The sequence below is a fragment of the Vicugna pacos genome, chromosome 1 (assembly GCF_048564905.1).
Source record: "Vicugna pacos chromosome 1, VicPac4, whole genome shotgun sequence".
Lineage (NCBI taxonomy): Eukaryota > Metazoa > Chordata > Mammalia > Artiodactyla > Camelidae > Vicugna > Vicugna pacos.
In genome coordinates, this window is record NC_132987.1 from 112,702,819 (window position 1) to 112,718,502 (window position 15,684).

General features: G+C 45.1%; 1 protein-coding gene across 6 annotated transcripts in view; it reads right to left on the reverse strand.

Annotated features, from left to right (window-relative positions):
• Positions 1 to 15,684, reverse strand: part of TIAM1 (TIAM Rac1 associated GEF 1) — a 354,254-nt gene that overhangs the window by 302,382 nt on the left and 36,188 nt on the right. The window contains exon 1 of one of the 6 annotated variants that reach the window (XM_072968351.1): positions 6,424 to 6,529. The exons of 3 other annotated variants lie outside the window; for them this stretch is intronic. The gene's annotated coding sequence lies outside the window, so the exon portion shown is untranslated. Of the gene's footprint in view, positions 1 to 6,423; positions 6,530 to 15,684 lie in introns of those variants that run through there. 2 more of the 6 variants (XM_072968323.1, XM_072968304.1) reach the window with 2 other exon arrangements.

Here is a 15,684-nt window from a genome sequence, read left to right on the forward strand (position 1 = left end):
GCAACTTTTCTGTAAGTTTGAAATAATATCAAAACAGATAGCTGCAAGAAGGTGGAAGCTATGTATTGATAAGATCTTTAAAATCCACTGTTAAACGAGGGAAAAAAAGATTGCAGAATGGGATGTATGGAGTGTTACCATTTGTGTAAAAGGCAGCAAGAAAAAGGGGGAAAAAAGATAAATATATAGCTACATAGGCATATACTGATAGTTATACACACATAGATACGTAATAATTTCCATGTAATATATCTGTAATGACACATAAGAGCCTGGGAACATTAGTAGCTTGTCTGTAGAGGAATAGGGTAGTTGGGGGACAGAGATGGAAGAGAAACTTTTTATTATAAACTCGTATATTTTTAATTTTGAACTACGTGCATATATTACCTATTCAAATATATACATAAACAAAAGAAAATTACCTTGAAAACAATGCTTAAGGAAAATGATGGTGCAAGGGTCTGGTTTGGGGTAGCTCAGCCCAAAGAAATACAGAAAACAGAATTAAAGCCACCTGGCAGGGTGCTGTCCAGATGTGACCCCACGGGCCGCTGTGCTTGGAGAGCTGCCTGTTTAGAAAGGGCGCGTTCCAGACAAGCAGAGCTGGGGGCTTGGAAAGTATGTGCTATCAAGTTTCAGCCTAAATTGGATAGAAATTTCCCCTAAAATAAACTATGTAATCTACTTACAACAGACCATTCCCCATAGCCCTGTTCTCCACGTTGATGTGATGTGATTCTAAGATTTAATCATCTGGCACACAGTCCATCTGCCCTGCGTCTGACCAGGACAGCCTGTGAAGACCTGGTGAACAGCTCTGGGGGCTGGTGGAAACCCGCCCCTCAATAGGGCAGACCCAAATATAAACAACGTCCAACTGCCCTCAGCAGCAGCTGCCCGCCCTTGGAGATCATGCCTACAAGCCAATTCAGTGGTTGTGTCACTGAAGGAAAGCCAGTCTTGAATCTACACAATTTTTTTTAATTGAAATATAGTCGATTTACAGTGCTGTGTTAATTTCTGGTGTACAGCATAGTGATTCAGTTATACACATAAATGTGTGTGTGGATATTCCTTTTCATATTCTTTTTCATTATAGGCTATTACAAGGTATTGAATATAGTTCCCTGTGCTATACGGTAGGACCTTGTTTATCTGTTTTATTTATAGTAGTATTTATCTGCAAATCTCAAACTCCCAATTTATCCCTCCCAACCCTCTTCCCTTGCTCCCCCCGTAATCGTAAGTTTGTTTTCTATGTCTGAGTCTGTTTTTGTTTTGTAAATAACTTCATTTGTCTCATTTTTTAGATTCCACATGTAAGTGATATCATATGGTATTTTTCTTTCTCTTTCTAGCTTACTTCACTTAGTATGACAATCTCCAGGTCCATCCATGTTGCTGCAAATAGCATTATGTTTTCTTTTTTATGGTTGAGTAATATTCCAGTGTATTTCTACACCACGTCTTCTTTATCCAGTCATCATTCAATGGATATTTAGGTTGCTTCCATGTCTTGGCTATTGTAAATGATTATGCGACATTTTTAAGAGTTTCCAAGATGATCATACAGGATTTCAGTGAAGGGCAATTCAGAATAGGGAAATGGACCTTCTTACCTGTCTAGACTCACCCTTTGTTAAACTTCATGGGGACTGAGCAAGTTCTCAGACAACAACAGGAAGATAAGAAGATACCAGCTCTGAGGAAGCCAGAGAGAGTAGGGAGCATCTCTGTAGGTGGGGTAGGGCATTTGGGGGACAGAGCTCACCTGGCTTTCTGGCTGTCAGAACACCAGGCAGGGGACCCCAAGACAACTTTCTCTCCCTTAAGGAAACCCATAGCTGCTCTAAGGGCCAAGATCTTGGCTCCATTACTCAGTCTCTAGTGCTTTGGGGGAGTAATTGGGTGGCCACATCTGTGTGTGTGTGTGTTTGTGCCTGAAACTGTCACATAAACTGTAATCAGAAATTTAATTGACATTTGCATTTGAATGGGGTAGGGGGATAGTAAGAAGGCAGAGTATAAGCTGAGTGAAAAAGGATCTTTCTCTCCCAGGACGTAAAGGTAACAGACTGAGGAACTGTCAGACTAGTGGAGGAAGATGAACATCAATTACAAATAACAAAAGATGCACTCATCCCTTCTGCCCCGAGTGCTGCTCCAGTGTCCTAAGAAGGTGTGTCCACGTGTGGGTGACGTACGTTAATAAACAGGCAGCGGCAGAGAAGGGCACAGTACACAGAAAGAGCGTCTTGCTGTCAGAAACCTGGATTCCAGCCCAGCTCTCCCTGCTGGGCTCTTTGTGATCGGGCCAGTGACTGATCTTCTGAGAGTTTCCTCATCTACAAAATGGAAAAAACACCACCTACCTTCAGAGCTGCCCTCACAAAGCAGCAGGTGAAAGTATCTCACAGCACCTGCCATGTAGCAGACCCTCGGCCAGCAAAGCCCTCCTGCTTCATCTGCTGACATCACGCTCAGGACATAAAGCCTCGGTTATGGGTTGAACGTGCCAAAAACGTACGTTGGAGGCAGAGGCTGGAGTGGCGCGTCTACAACCCAAGAACACCCAGGATTGCTGGCAACCACCGAAAGCTGGGAAGAGGCATGGAACAGACTATCCCACAGAATCTCCAGAGGGAACCAACCCCACTGACACCTCGACTTTGGAATTCTAGCCTCCAGACTGCGAGAGAATAAATGTTGCTTTAAGCCATCTGGTTTTGGTACTTTGTTACAGCAGCCCTGGAAAACTAACACATCTTCCTCCCACTCCCTCTTGTAAGGAAAACTGAAATTCCTGACTCGCCTGGGGATGTAGGACACTTTTACAAATGTAAGTAATAAATAACATCCCAGGAAAGGTGAGCTCCAGTAATAAGCCTTTGCAGAAGAAGGAGAAATATGAGAAATACTCAGGTATCTCTTGGGTTTTTTTCTCTTTTGCCTCCTTTTCCTCCCTGCCCTCTTCCTACTGGAAGCAGCCGCCATGCGCATTCTTCATTCTTCCTGGAAGGAGGAAGACACAGCTAAAGAAAGACCGTCTCATAGTCCCAAAGGTCAGGACCACGAACCCCACCATGGCAGAGACAGGCTCACACCCCACACACAGTCTGCTTCCCCTGGAGACCCTGAAGCATGCCCCCTCCGTAAGAGTGCTGGCCACTTACTATGGAAAACAGTATGGAGGTTTCTCAAAAAACTAAAAATAGATCCAGCAATTCCACTCCTGGGTATGTATCTGAAAAAAACAAAAACACCAATTCGAAAAGATACAAGTTCCCCAATGTTCATAGCAGCATTATTTATAACTGTAAAAATGTGGAAGCAACCTAAGTGTCCATCAACAGATGAATGGATAAAGAAGATGCAGTGTGTGTGTGTGTGTGTGTGTGTGTGTGTGTGTGTGTGTGTGTAGAGAGAGAGAGCAGAATAATACTCAGCCATAAAAAATGAAATTTTGCCATTTGCAGCAACATGGATGGCCTTGGAGGGCATTATGCTAAGTGACATGAGTCAGACAGAGACAGACAAATACTCTATAATATCACGTATATGTGATACCTAAAAAATACAACAAACTCGTGAATATAACAAAAAAGAAGCAGACTCACAGATACACAAACTAGTGGTTACCAGTGGGGAAAGGGAAGGGGGAGGGGCAAGATAAGGGTAGGGGGTTAAGAGGTACACACTATTAGGTATAAAATGAGCTACAAGGACACATTGCACACAGGGAATACAGCCAGTGTTTTTAATAACTTTAAATGGAGTATAAACTTTGATAACTGCGAATATCACACACCTGTAATTTATATAATATTATACATCAACTATACTTTAAAAAAAGGATTGGTGGCTACTTCTTGTTGGGGGTCGGCAGGGCCCTGATCTTTTTTAATACAATCTGCTGGCAGCCGAGCACAGGTCAATCAGGATGAAAAGAGTCAAACAGAAACAGAAAATCACTTTCGAGGTGACTCTGTAGCTAGAAGGAATGGAAATGAAACCCGGGTCTGACTTTACCCAGCCAAAGTCGCCCGAGCCCAGACCTTCCTTTGGTCTTCCATCTCTACCTGCGCTATGGTCTGAATGTTTCTGTCCCCTCAAAATTCATACGTTGAAATCCTCCTAATGCCTAAGATGATGGTATTGAGAAGTGAGGTCTTGGGAAGGTGCTTAGGTCACAAGGGCGGAGCTCTCATGAATGGGATTAGTGCCCTTGTAAGAGAGACCCCACAGAGCTCCCTCAGCCCTTCCACCAGGAAAGAACACAGCAAGACGCTGGCAGCCTCCAACCCAGAAGAGGGCCCTCACCAGCACCACACCATGCCAGCCCCTAAACTTGGACTTCCAGCTTCCAGAACTGTAAGAAATACATTTCTGTTGTTTCGAAGCCACCTGGTCTCTGGTGTTTCATCAGAGTAGTCCAAATGGACTAAGACAACCTGTTTTTCCATCAACACAAAGAGCATTCTCACTGGAATCCACAAAATCCATTAAGTGGTCTGAACCAGGAAAAAAAAGCCACTTGTTTGGATAGGTGTGCCCTGGTTATCAGCTACCTGATCAAATTCAACTGGAGTAAGACTCACTAAGAGTGGGCACAGCTTCCACCACTGTTTTTATTCCCCTCTCTTCCCCATTCCACCAGATTTTCTAGCTTTCACCTAGCCGTTTTGAGAGCTCATGGGAAATTTCCAGTGTTAAGGAATGCAACTGTGGAATTAATGACTCCATAGTGCTGGTTCTAATAAGGTCACCAAACCAGTCCACCAGGTGACATGTCTTAAGAGAACAGTAAAGGGAGAAATACCAGACAGACACTCCGGGACCCACTATCACTGCCAGGAAGCAATAAAAAGGCACTGATTTCTTCCTCTGCCACCATCACCACCACCACCCATCCGGGGCAGCACCGAGCACTAGGGCAGAAGACAGAATTAGGGATAGGATTCCATCTGGAGGAAAGAGGAAAACTGTGACACTGAGATAATGGATCAGGTGAGAGGAGCTTCTGCTCAATTCAAGAAGGTGTCTTAAGATGGTTTTTGCCCACATCATCTGTCTTTGGTTTCCTGGTTCACCCTGGAGTGCACCCTCTAACGCATTTCAAAGTTTCTTAACACTCGGATCTTAATTATTCAAGGATTTCTAATCCAGGTGGCAGAAATCTCCAACTTTGGCTGCCTGCCATTTTTCTATCCAGGAGCCTCTCCTGTTGAGGGAGAGCAAAGGAAGTTTAAGGAAAGGCAATCAGTCAAGCGAGGAATCCTCACATTCGAACCTCTTTGCTGAGTTAGGATGCTGAATTTGCCTTGGCAAGAAACGACTGAAAAATGGGACAGGGAAAATTGTAGAAGAGAAAAGGAAGGTCTCAGAGAGGAAAGTCCAGGAATCTTACAGTCACAACCGTTCATTGCTAGAGATCATCTGGGTGCTCGACCTGTTTTATAGACAAGAAAACTGGCACTGAGAATGACCCCAAATCACAAAAATGGTCCCTGTTAATGGACTGACCAGGCCTTCTGCCCCCACAGGGCACTCCGTACACTGTTCCACCCACAACGATGAACACACCTGTAAGGCAGGAGACCTGCTCACAACTCAGGACCAAACTCCTGCAAGGTGAGTCTTCAAAAGACAAAATGAGCATCGCAAAAGGCTTTGCTAGCGGTGGTCCACTCAGAGTACGAGAGTCGGGTCCTAACCAAATGCATTCTGGGAGGGAAGCAATGAAATCGATTACATGGCACAGTCTACCACTCAGCTTTCAAAGATGGGGCAGACCAACTCCCACCGCCCCACCCCACCCCACAGAGAGACAGCCCCTGTTCCCAGGGTTCACACCACACGGGCCTGCCCTCACCCCATCGGTCTGCACCATCTGCTCTGAGCGCGGGTGGTGTGAATACACCCTCTGGATGAGCAACTCCACACACCCCCTGGAAGGACCCAGACTCTGCGCAAGAAACCAAGATTCACTGAGCATGAAACCAATGTGAAAGGGTGACTCAAGGGTCTCTCTGTGTAAGAACTTCTAGCTTAGTCCTTTCTGTATTATTTGAATCTCATGTACATGCCTCTTCTTTGTCCCCCACCTCGAGTTTCTAGAAGGCCATTTTTCCATCTCAGTCACCTCACAGCTGAGGACATGACCAGTATAGACCAGGACATTCTAGCAAAGATGGCGCACAACTTTGGAGAGACCTTACTCCAGCCCACTCCACGGAAGAACTTATTGCCAAATTGCTAGAGAGCTGATGTCTTCTCAGCTATCAAATGGGAGGGCGAACTACGGCCCCTGCCAACTCTACAATTCTCAGAATGACTCAGTACACTAAATACTGCAGGTGTTCCAATGGAAGAGTTGGGATCAGCCCATCCACTTTCCCAGAGCAGATCTCGAAGGCTTACCCGGTATCCCTTGCAAATGGATAAAAGATTCACCATCTCTCCTCTCGACCCGTGCCCAATCCAACAGCAAACAAGAGCCTGAATCTTCCAAAGGAAGCGTGACCCCTTTCCAAGCAACATATGAGCACGCTGATGGTTGATCTGCTGTCTGTCTTGACTTGCTAGGGGTGTTACAGGTTCTCACTTGCCTACAATTGCACTATGGGGCAACCCAGAACTACAGGAACAACAGCCCTGATGGGGAAACTGATCAGCCTGAGATTAGCCACACTTGCTGGCGAAGGAGCAGCTTGATTTAATCTTCACGGACACGCAAAGGCACATCCAGAAGAGTGGATATGTCAGCGGAGAGCAAAGAATCCACTCCTTTGGGGTAACTCACTCTCCTTGTACTTTCCAGGGATGGGTTACCACTTTATCAAAAAGAAGGTGGCTCTGATGACACGAGTTCCCTACTGGAGGCCACCCTGAGAGCAAACCCCATCCCTCCAAGCTCCCAAATGCTGGCTTAAGAAATGGAAGTAATACGTACAGCTAGGATCGAGAGCCTCTCTCTGCTAGTTTTGAGAAGACTGCAACACGTAAGCTTCCAGAGATGGGAAACCTCCTACTTCCCTGTTAGCTCAAAGCAATGGACCTAAGGCTAGTTCTGCATGTGTGGGTCTCCGGGTGCGGAAAAAGGCTGCTGGGAGGTTCTGCAGCGGAGGGGAAACGCAGGAGCCCCATTGGGCTTTCCTAGGCTCAGCTCCGGAGTCATCCTTTCAGATGTTAAATTAGCCTGCATTTTTCACAGGACATCACACTTGCTAATAACTGCCCTTTAGTCCATAAAGGAAACTTGTAGAGGAACTAATTCTTCTCCCCAAAAGCTAAGAACTTGACTACTGTGTCTGCTCAGCACTAGAGATATGCCTTCCCTGACACAGAGAGACAGGAACCATCACTCAAACAAGCGAGTACCTTCGAAAAAATTGTATTAGTCCCTGACAGGCCTGTACTGGAGATCTCAGAAGTACCAAAAATAAAAAACATATTGTCCCTACCATAAAGGGACCTAGGACACAGAAGGACTGCATTCGCCTAGAGCAGTATCCACAGTGCATACACAGCTCAGAACAAACCATGTTCAAACACAACTAGACCACTGACTAGCTGGGTGACCTTAAGGCCAAGCAAGCTACTTAACCACTCAGTTTCCTTGTCCATAAAACAGAGATCATGAATCTACCTCAGTGTTGACATAAGGATTTGATGATCTAAGTCATGCAAAAAAGCTTAGCTATACACACAATTTACTATGAGTAGCATGAATAATTAGAAGACAAGAAGACCAAGTATAAATGTTAAAAGAAAGATAAGGGGCCAAGGAAATTTTAAAACTAGGAGACCTGGCAACTGGATAGAAGCAGAGAGGTTGAGAAAAAAAAAATTACATGTGTTCTTCTTAAACCAAATTAATGGGTGCCATTAAAAAGACTGGGAATTCTTGACTGGAAGATAATTCCTGCAAACTGGGACCCTCTGGAGCCAGCAGGATTGGGAGAGTCCCCACTGAGGACAGACACTGCAGAGAACCGTGGAGGAAAAAAAAAATCAGTGGATCAGCGTTACCTGGTCAGATGCTCAAAACCTCTGAAGTCTTTTGAGCTGGAAAGATCTTCCCAGGTTACTATCCCCGCTCCCTTCCAAAGCTGATGCCCACAACAGGCAACGACTGATTTGTTCAAGATTCCACAGCTAGCTGGAGACAGAGCTCAGATTACTGCCCTAGGCACTGGTAACCACTCAGATGCTTTCCCGTCTCCCCTCCCCAGGCTGCCTCCCCTTTCACTTCTCCCCTCCTTTCCTCTGTAACACTCTCCAAACCCACTCACTCTCTTTCACACACATAGCACATGCACAGAAATGTGGGTTTGGTTTTTCGTTTGGGGGGTTTTTTTGGTTTTGTTTTTTTTTTTTTGCATCCTTCCATATCACTTGGTCTTGGGGAGGAGGGTGGAACTACACAGAATATAACATTTATCATCTTAACCAATTTTAAGTGCAGAGCTCAGAAGTATTAAGTACATTCACATTGCTGTGCAACCATCACCCCATCCATCTCCAGAACTCTTTCCTTCTTATAAAACTGAAACTCTGTCCCCGTTAAACAAGAGCTCCCCATTCTCCTCTCCTCGTAGCCCCTGGCCACCACCACTCAATTTTCTGTGTCTGTGAATGTGAGTATTCTGGGTACCACATATAAGTGGGATCATACAGAATTCCTCTTTTTATGACTGAATTATCTCACTTAATGTAATGTCCTCAAGGTTCATCCATGTGTCAGAATTTTCTTCCTTTTTTTAAAGTTAAATAATATTCCATTGCATATATATGCCACATTTCATTTATCCATTCATCCATCAATGGTAACTTGAGTTGCTTCTACTTTTTTGGCCATTGTGAATGATGCTGCAATGAACATGGGTGTACAAATACCTCTTCAAGTCCCTGCTTTCAATACTTTGGATATATATCAGAAGTGGAATTGCTGGGTCATATGGTAATTCTATTTTTAATTTTGGAGGGAGGCACGTGTATCTCTTTAAAATTACTTCACACTTCTCCCTAACCATAATTAATAGAAAAGCAAGTTTTCTTTTTCATTTGACTAATATTTAAAAACACTAGCTATATGCTCAGCCTCGGGCTAGGTACCAAGGGCACAATCAATTATGAGCTAAAGTCATGATCCCCCGTCTTGTTGGGGTTTGCAGTTTAGTGAGACAGAGAGACAGGAATCAGATCACAGGCAAATATCTGTTTGTCTCCATGGTGAGTGCTCTGCAGGATTGGAGGAGAGTGTGCACCTCCCTGGAAAGGCACAGAAATGTCCAGATAGAAGTGTGCTGTCATCAGAGGCTGACAAAGCAAATAATGACTAAAAAGATTTATCAGGGGAGGGCAGAAGGGAACACTTAATAAAAAGAATGACTCTGAGCTCAAGTAAGAGGGAAAGAAACAGAAAGACAATAATAAAATTGATGCCGGCAGCAGTGCCTGTAACATTAATCATACTACAGGAAGGCATTTTAGAGTGACAACGCAATAGCATGGCGGGGGGTGTTGTAGGCCCAACTGTGTCCGTCAAACAGGCCCCCCAGATATGCTGAAGTCCTAAGCCCAGTAACCTGGGAATGTGACTTTATTTGGAAATTGGGGTTTTGTGGATGATTGAATTAAGATAAGGTCACACTGGATTACGGTGGGCCCTATTCCAATGGCTCATATCTTTACAAGCAGAGGGAAATTTGGGGACAGAGACAGACCCAAAGAAAGGGCATGTGAAAAAGGAGGCAGAGTCTGGAACCATGCAGCTGCAAGCAGAGGAAATCTTAGAATTGCTGAGAGCCACCAGGAGCTAGGAAGAAACAAGGAAGGAGTCTTCCTTAGGGCCTTCAGAAGAGAGGACTCTGCCAACATCTTGATTTCAGACTCCTAGCCTCCTGAACTATGAGAATAAATCTGTAAGCTTTTTAAGCCACCCAGCTTGGAGGACTTTGTTACTGAAGCCCAGGAAACTTAACACAGGGCTGAATGTGGGAAAAGCCCTAGACTGGCAATCTTGTGCATCTTTTCTTGGGTTGGATAAACAAGCGCCTGGGTTTCAATATCCCACGGGGGCTTTTCCAACTGCCCCCACCGGGACAGTTCCAGATTGTCCCCATAGAAGGGCAACGGGGACACCACCGGCATTCGGGGTATGACACATCACAGAACAGTTAGCGAACTGGGCTAACTGCTAATAACTCACCCTGCCCCCTCCAACACAATGCATACACGTACTTCTAGCGGAGTGAGCGCCGAGTTGAGACTGGACCCCAGAGATGTGGGAGCAAGCACACTGTCTTCCCCAAGATTTTCTTGTTTAAATACACCAAGGGGATATTTGATGGAGATTAGGGGGGATGGAAAGCACCCCGAACAACGATTCCTCAGAACTGCTACCAAAGTTTGCCTGCTGAGATGCGGGTCCCCCGCAGGGACCATTAAGGGGCCACCACTCCATGGTCAAGCAGCGCCCCCACATATGACATGGAGGACCTAATGGGGTCCCCAGCACAGAGGAACAAATCCGGTTCGCCCAGAGCCCTGCAAAGCCCCCGGGGCCACGTGAACGCCAAGTCACCTGCCTGGCACAGGCGCCACCTCCCACCCGCTCCACCAGCACCCAAGTGTTCCAGCGCCCGTCACCGCGCCTCCTCCGCCGCTGTCAACACAAACACCCACACCCAGGAAGGAAGCAAAAATAACCTGGCGTCTCATAGCGATGCTTCATCCCTTTCCCCAGGGGAGCTGTGCATCTCCCATTCCCCTGGAGGACCTGAGAGTCCAGAGAGGTAGGGGAAGAGGAGGGGCGGGGCCATATGGGGGGAGGGGCCAGCAGGAGGGGCGGGGCCAGCAGGAGGGGAGGCCCGCAGGAGGGGAGGGGCGAGGAGTGCTTGCCAGACCCACCCCCAGTGCTTTGGCCGGGCTGTCAGAGGAAGATCATCTCTAAAAGGGATGAAGTCAGCGGCCCTTCCCTGGTGGTGAAGGCGGCGCTGTTCTCTAGGCGGCGCACTACCTAAAATGACAACCCTTGCTACCAGCAAGTTACCATGTGCTTCTTAAAGCCACAAACTTGGAGGATGAGTCAGCCGCTGAGCTCCGCCTCTAGGGGCCTCCCCAAGCCACAGGAGGCATGTTTATTAGTACCCAGGCTGGAACGATGTGAAAAGCTGCCCTTCCATTTACCCCTAGACCAGAACCAGCGTCCTGTAAGGATAGTCATTGAAGGCCCTCCTAACCTGAAAGGTGAAATCAAACCCTGGCGCTATGGGTTCAGTTGTGTCCCCTAGAAAGGTTATGCTGAAGTCCTAAGCCCGTTTCCTGTGGGTGTGACTGTATTTGTCAGCTACGCCTGTCATAGCCAAGTACCACAGACGGTGGCTTCAACAACATGCATTTATTGTCCCACAGCTCTGGAGGCTGGAAGTCTGGGCATGAAGGCTTCGGCAGGGCTGGATTCTCCTGAGACCTCTCTCCTTGCCTGGGAGACGGCCACCTTCTCACTGTGTCCTCATGTGGTCCCTCTACGTTCATGCATGTCGCTGTGTATGTCCAAATATCCTCTTCTCATAAAGACAACAGTCAGACTGGATTAGGGCCCACTCTAAGGGCCTCATTTTTAATTTGATTACCTCTTTAAAGGTCCCACCTCTAAATACAGTCACATTCTGTACTACTGAGGGTTGAGGCTTCAACATGTGAAAGTGGGGGACGCAGATAAACAGTCCAGCCCATAACAGTGACCTTATCTGGCAAACGTGTACATTTTACATTTGGTCATTGCAGCTGTAACCAGTTACGATGAGAATACACTGGAACAGAGTGGGTCCCTACTCCAATATGACTGGTGTCCTGACAGAGGCAAAGACTGGAGTGACAAGCCAACAAGCCAAGGAAGACCAAGGATTGTCAGCGACCTTGAATCTAGGCAAGGGGAAACAGATTACCCCCCAGAGCCTTCAGAAGGAGCCAGGCCCTGCCAAACCTTGATTTTGGATTTCTAGCCTCCAGAACTGTGAGAGAATAAACCTGAGTTCTTTGAAGTCACCCAGTTTGTGGGACTTTGTTAGTGCAACCCTAAGAACCCAAGCTTAGGACCCCGGCTTGAGCAGGTGGATGGCACTGAAGGTTTGAACTCTGATGCCACTTAGCAATGAGTAGAAAGCCTCAATCAAAATTATTAGCTCTGTAAATCAACTATAGTTCAATTTTTTTAATTATTAGCTTTAAATAAAATGCAAAAGTTTTCTTTTATAATGCAGCAGAGTGATTGTCAACACTGTCTCTGTAGCCAGAATGCCTGAACTCAGATGCCAGCTCTGTCAGTTACCAGTCACCCAGCCTTGGCCAAGTCATGCCCTCGGGGCCTCAGTTTTCCTTATCTGTAAAATGGGGGTGATGATGATGTCATCATCTAGTTAATACTATTATAAAAATCAAATGAGGTAATATTTATAAAGCACCGTATGTCTGGCACAGAGTCGAAGCTATAAAACTGTTTGATTGATCCTAACAAAGAGTTATGACCCCAAAGCATGCTTCTCTCAGTTGTGCATGACATCCCTAAAACTCTTGGATCAGGCCTCCCTGACCCTGGACTGATCATGTGCAACCTCAAAATGCACCAAAGTGCCATGAGGAAGAGTTTAATATTAAAAAAAATTCCAAAAGTATTAAAACCCTAAGCTTACATCTGGTTGCTAGGGCAAGGGGGAAAATATTTTTTAGAAAATCTAATTCGAGAGCCCATGTGAAACTGATAGGTATTTGGAACTGACTGGCAGAGGCAGACAAGAGACACTATCCTGGCAGGTGGATACAAAGGAGGGCAGTGAGCTAGGGTCCAATGATAAACCCAGCCCACAAGTATGTAACACAAACAATGTCCTACATGACACCTACCTTTATCAGGTGAGATGCACTGAAATTTTTTATTCTACTGCAATTTTTTTCCTTTCTTTTTTTTGTTAACATATAGTCAGTTTACAATGTTATGTCAAATTCGGGTGTACAGCATAATATTTCAGTCACACATATACATATATATTCATTTTCATATTCTTTTTCATTATAGGTTATTACAAGATATTGAATATAGTTCCCTGTGCTATACATTATAAGCTAGTTGTTTATTTTATATACATCTACTGCAATTTTTAAATGTTATCAAGACAGCCCTAAATAAACCAGCAAATGCCTTACAACCCACAGTCATAAACCACAGAACCAACCCTCTAGAAGACTCTTCCTGCTCTTTTTTTCCCTCAAACTATTTAACTTCAGTCAGGGACTAAATTCTGAGGAAAACCCCCAGTGCCTTCTTCTCTTTTCCAAAGTCTAAGATAATCTTCTCTAAACATAGAGAAAACGAGAACATTCTAGAACTAGAAATTGAACATTAAAGACTATGTAGGGTTTCAAGAGGGCTAATAGCTCTGTGCTAAAACGTCAGTAAAGTTTAACATTTTTTTCAACATCATTCTTATCTAAAAAGTGATTGTTTTTCATTTTCATATCCCTTTTCATTATAGGTTACTATAAGATATTGAATATAGTTCCCTGTGCTGTACAGCATAAACTTGTTGTTTATCTATTTTATATACAGTAGTTAGTATCTACAAATCTCCAACTCCCAACTTATCCCTTCCCATTGCCTTTCCCTCTGGTAATCATAAGTTTGTTCTCTATGTCTGTGAGTCTGTGGAAAGTGATTTATTTTAATAAACATTAACACACATGCACACATATATGTTCCATACATACACATGTACCATGCACCAGGCACTGTTTTAAGCTCCTCACAGATATTAACTCATTTAATCTTCACAATGACCCTGTAAGACAGATGAACTATATAATATGCCCATTTTACAGGTGAGGACACTAAGACCCTGAGAAGTCACTTAACATTGGACAAGTGGCTTCTCAGGGTCTTAGAGCTGGTATTCAAACTCAGGCAACTGAGCTCTGTGCTCTTCCCCCACTAGACCGTGCAGCTGAGAATTAATCTCTTAGTCAATTTTCTCAGTATTTCAGATGCCTGTGTTCATCATTAAGCAAAATTCCTTTTGAGTTTCAGTGCTACCATCTTGCAAAATGCAAACATTCATAATCATTTTTAATTGAGATTTAATTGAACATAACATTATTATATTAGTTAAGTGTACAACATATTAATTCAATATATGTATACATTGCAAATGCTCACCACAATAAGTCTGGTTAGCATCCATCACCACAATATAGACCCTTAATCACTACAGTGTAGCCACCAAGAGGGTCGATAACCCAAACTCTCTCCCTCTCAGTACTAGTCATTCTTCCGTGTTCTTTAGCAAAGGAATCAAGACTGTCAAAATAAGCTCCTTGGAAACTAGAACACACCCTTGTCAAAAAACTGAAACTGAATTTGTTTTAAAGAAGTCTCTCATATAGGAATCACTCCCGTCACTTGCTGTCTTTACATCAAACCAAATTTACTTGCAAAACCAATGTTCCAGCACATTTCTCTAAAGGATTGCAACAAAGGGGCATTACTGGGGAGAAAAAAATCCCCTTGTACTTCTGCTCTGACCGCTCCCCCACCTTATCCCAAATTCCCTCCACCTCATAATCTAAGACTTGAAATTAAGAATAGATTCACTGACTGTAAAATCAAAGATGTTTGCCCCCAAACGTAACGCAAACCCAGGACTAAAAGTAAAAACTGTTTTCAACTGAAAAGGCAATTATCCAACCAAACTGGTTGAACGAGAGAATGCAAATTCTAGGTTCCTGTTTCTAGGAGTCTAAAGGTGAGCCACCCATGCTCAGGGTCAGGAATACGGCTGCTAAAAATGTTAAGCTACAAGGTGGAAAGAAAGTAAAAAATTCACTTTGATTTCAATCTTGATCCAACCACAGTCCTAAAATCCTCCAGGATTTGAACTGCAGAGCCTGCGCCCATAGGTCTGGGTGTGGTCCCTGCCCGTGTGGCTGAGCTGCCCTCTCTCCGCAAAAAGCAGTCCTCCTGGCGCCCGAAGCCAGTGGGACCCCGGGACAAAGCCGACTTTGTTCCAGCGGAAAGCCTGTGTTCTAAGTTTGGAGAGATGGAAAGCGAGACGCAGCCACATTACTTCTTGCTTCCAACCCTCTTTACTCCTATCACACACGTACAGCAGCTTCCAAACCCATTTCGAGATTCCGACACAGAAGTGGGTGGAACAGCCTCACCTGGCTTGGCAACTCTTGGCCAAAGGGCACCCTGAGATTTCCGTAGACATGATGGCACTTTTACAGAAACCCGAGACCAAAAGACCCTCCAAGGGGTGGACGCTGGCTCCACAAGCACAGGAGAGTTTATTCTCCACCTTTGCCCCTTTCTTCACTCTCCACTTACAGGCCAGCCCTCCAAAATCACAACCCACCACCAACCCCCGCCCCACCAGACACACCTCATTTCCCTGAAACGCCCCCATCTTCTTTTGCCCGTCTAGGAAAATCCGACCCATCCTTCCGAGGCCAGCTGGAACCACTCCCCACCTCTGTGAAGCCCTTCTGACCTCTAGATCGGGTTACATACTCTGTCCTCCAGGCCCCGGGTACAGCGCTTCTCAAAGTGTGGTCTCTGGACCAGCAGCACCAACATCAAAATCCTTGCCCTCCACCGCAAACCTGCTAAATCAGAAACTCTGG